This window comes from Oncorhynchus tshawytscha, unplaced genomic scaffold, assembly GCF_018296145.1.
Source record: "Oncorhynchus tshawytscha isolate Ot180627B unplaced genomic scaffold, Otsh_v2.0 Un_contig_1664_pilon_pilon, whole genome shotgun sequence".
In the NCBI taxonomy this organism is placed as follows: Eukaryota; Metazoa; Chordata; class Actinopteri; order Salmoniformes; family Salmonidae; genus Oncorhynchus; species Oncorhynchus tshawytscha.
In genome coordinates this window covers 29,215-33,358 of record NW_024607868.1, presented here as the reverse complement: position 1 = coordinate 33,358, position 4,144 = coordinate 29,215, and the positions used below count along the sequence as shown (strand labels likewise).

General features: G+C 43.7%; 1 long non-coding RNA gene across 1 annotated transcript; it reads right to left on the bottom strand.

The window, feature by feature from the left end:
• Positions 1-1,263: 1,263 nt before the first annotated feature.
• On the bottom strand, positions 1,264-1,897 carry LOC121842891. The gene is made up of 4 exons (XR_006081350.1): positions 1,872-1,897; positions 1,501-1,784; positions 1,386-1,421; positions 1,264-1,287 (listed from the first exon to the last, which is right to left on the bottom strand). It is a non-coding gene; the product is annotated as an uncharacterized LOC121842891 (long non-coding RNA).
• Between the last annotated feature and the right edge of the window lie 2,247 nt (positions 1,898-4,144).

The window sequence follows — 4,144 nt, the reverse complement described above, 5'->3', positions numbered from 1 at the left end:
GCAGGCCACATTGTGGAGGACAGCACAAGCCACAGTAATATCACATGCCCTAACAGGGCTGACCCTTAATTTGTGAAGGCAGTGAAAGCGTGCCTTCAGGAGGCCAAAGGTCATTTCAACTCTGGCCCTGGTCCTGGCATGGGCATGGTTGTAGGCCTGCTGTGCTTCCTGGGGGTCTGTGAAAGGTGTCAGGAGAAAAGGCTGGCAGCCATGCCCCTGTCTCCCAGCAACACACCAGAGAATTCACCTGTCAACACAAAATCTCATCATTACTACCTCATAAACACAGTGATATTCTTGACACAGCCATGATGGTTATAAATAGGGGTTGTGTGGCTTACCTTGTGATAGGCACTGATAGATTTCAGAGGCCCGAAAGATTCTGGAGTCATGGACTGAGCCAGGCCATTTTGCCACAACATTGCTGATCACACAGTCAGCATTGCAGACCATCTGAAATCATAAGATGAGGAATATTACACCAATCAATGCACATCACTGGCAATGCAGAGTGTTCGTCAATGGACAATATCAAAAGTTATGTTCACCTGAACATTAATGCTGTGAAAGGATTTCCTATTCACAAAATCGGCCTCATGGGCACCTGAGGGGCTTTTATCCTTATGTGTGTGCAGTCCACTGCACCAATGACATTGGGGAAACCTGTCACACAAAGTAATGAGTATCCTACTATGTGTTAACAGTTGTCCTGTAATTTGTAGATCCTCTTACCTGCAATCCTATAGAACTCCTCTTTGATGTCACAGAGTCTTCTGTGGCCAGGGAAGGAGATGAAGACATCTGCTAATGCTTTGATAGCCAGACACACACTCCTTATTGTGCGGCAAATTGTGGCCTTGTTCAGCTGTTCTGCATCCCCCACTGAGTACAGGAAGGCTCCACTAGCAAAAAAGCGCAAGGCCACACAAACCATTTGCTCCACACTCAGTGCATGGCTCCGTGCAGTGCGGTGCTTAATCCTGGGACCCAGTAGTCTGCATAGATACCTGATGCCATCTGCAGAAAACCTGTATCTTTCATATAGATGGTCATCAGGGAAGGCCAGTGGGTCCAACCGGTCCCTGAAGACCCTTTCTCGCCTGAAGGCTCTCCTCAGCACAAGTGCTTCTTCATCCACCACATCTCGCACGAATGGGCATGCCATTGTCAGAGCAGAAAGGAACACACAATTTTGGGCCTTCATATAGGCTAGTGGCCACACCTGGTGCTGGGGGGGTGGGCAAAAGAGGGCGATGCCTTATAACGATGACTTGGTTGTACTGATTGCTGGGAAAATAAAAATAACCTTAGAAAGATGCCACCGTCCTGTGTGCTCACAATAAGAGCTCATATGTCATGGCTCACTTGACTTTACGAGAATATACCTAATTTTTATTTTGAGCTGTGTCATCTTCTTGGAGCTGGGGGAGGAAAGAAAAATAATGATTAATACATTTGTGTTACAGTTAGCATACAGTGTACATTGAAGGCATATCTCACCTCCCTCTCAAGTTTTTTTATTTCAAGGTCCAGTTTCCTAATTGTCCTCTTTTTTATTTCGAACTCCAGTGCAAGATTTTCCATCTTTTTCTTCTTGTACTGAATGTCTATGTCTGCCAGTTCTATTTGGCGACAGAGGTGGTTGCCATACAACTTTCTGATAGCTTGTGAGCTCTGTGAACACAATACAATTAGCGCAGCTGGAATTTGGCAGGATGTGGTGTCCTTTTATTAATACGCACTATGTTGCCAGGCTGGTTTTCCCACTGTATAGCATCTGGGTCCTGTAAAAGAAATTAGATTTTTTGATTTTGATGAGGACTCCTCACCATTGTAGAGTAAATAGTACTTTCACAGTCTTAACATGATACCTCATGCCTTCTGGAATCCAGAGAGATGGTCTCCTCCTCATCATCGTCTCCATCATGTGCTGTTGCTGCTGCACTGGGGCCTTCACCCTATCACATTTAATCGGATTCATATTGAAGCTAGTAGACAAGACATGCCAGGCCTACAGTATGCCTTTGATGGAGTACTCACTGGATCAGCATCGTCTGGTGCTTGTGCTGGTGGCTCTAACAGGAACACAGTGCTGCCAGACACTGCAAGGCAATAGGTAAACCAAAGTCAGACAGTCCAAATTGATTCAATATGAATGTGGTTGTATCCCATGTAGAGATGGAAGGACATACCTTGAATGAAGCGGGTGGCATCTTGGGAGGAACCTATGCTCGTCTCTTTCCCCCAGGGATCCCCTCTAAGACGGGCCTGCCTTTATTTAGCTCCAAGGCCATGTCCTCTGCTGGGGTAAGGTCAGCCTTTGGTGACCCACCACCCGTGCCTTGTCTGTGGGTATTCTTTTTCACTGCTAAAACAGTACAGACAATGTGTGAGCAGGCACCTTCTGGGTACAATATATGCTTGTGCTTTGTTAAATATTAGTCAGGGACCATACCATTCTGCAGAATGTTCTTGTTTTTGATTTTGACCTGCTGCCATGTCCGTTTTGGCCCGTTCATGTTTAATCTACACACACACACACACACACACACACACACACACACACACACACACACACACACACACACACACACACACACACACACACACACACACACACATTTAATGGAGTCACACTGCAAAAAATTACTTGGTATTTTTGTCTTGTTTTCAGTAAAAATATCAAAAAATTATCATAGCTTTATACAGTGTGATGGAGTTACTTTACACAATTTCACTCATATCTGCAGTGCATTTCAATAAAAAATTTAACCGTTTCATAATTACAGTACAACTGCATTTTTGGAGATGTGAATTAAATATTTGAATTGTAATTGTGATGTTTCAGCGGAGCGGTGAGTGTGTAATTGTGCACTACTTACGCATTCAGGCGGTCTGCAATACTTTGCCACGCTTTTTCTCTTTGCTTTATCACTGTGGCGGTGTTGCCTTTCTTCTTAATTATATCTTTTACCTCCTCGTATGCCTCCATGAGGATTTGTGCTTCCGACGGGGAAAAGTACGCGGCTCTAGTTGCCATGGTAAATCAGTTAATCTGTGATCTGTGGCGGGGTCTATTTGAGTGAGCCGTGAGCGCGCACCTATCCAGGATTGGTTTCACCTGGCTTAATGAATCCGTGTCTGCTCATCCTGGCTTGGTCTTTGTGCAACCAATTAAGCCTGGACACACATGTTTTGGCTTCATTGAGCTCAGCTGAGTCATTTATCCCGGATGTCTTAATTCTACTTTTGTGCAACAGGCCCCTGGTCTACCCTCTACTGTCATTATATTACCCTGGTCTTCCACCTACTGTCATTATACTAACCTGGTCTACCATCTACTGTCATTATATTACCCTGGTCTACCATCTATTGTCATTATATTACAATGGCCTACCCTCTACTGTCATTATATTACCCTGGTCTACCATCTACTGTCATGATATGACCCTCTACTGTCATTATATTACCCTGGTCTACCATCTACTGTCATTATATTACCCTGCTCTACCATCTACTGTCATTATATTACCCTGGTCTACAATCTACTGTCATTATATTACCCTGGCCTACCCTCTACTGTCATTATATTACCCTGTCTACCATCTACTGTCATTATATTACCCTCTACTGTCATTATATTACCCTGGTCTACCATCTACTGTCATTATATTACCCTGGTCTTCCACCTACTGTCATTATACTAACCTGGTCTACCATCTACTGTCATTATATTAACCTGGTCTACCATCTACTGTCATTATATTACCCTGGTCTTCCACCTACTGTCATTATATTACCCTGGTCTTCCACCTACTGTCATTATACTAACCTGGTCTACCATCTACTGTCATTATATTACCCTGGCCTACCCTATACTGTCATTATATTACCCTGGTCTTCCATCTACTGTCATTATATTACCCTCTACTGTCATTATATTACCCTGGTCTACCATCTACTGTCATTATATTACCCTGCTCTACCATCTACTGTCATTATATTACCCTGGTCTACAATCTACTGTCATTATATTACCCTGGCCTACCCTCTACTGTCATTATATTACCCTGGTCTACCATCTACTGTTATTATATTACCCTCTACTGCCATTATATTACCATGGTCGACCATCTACTGTCAT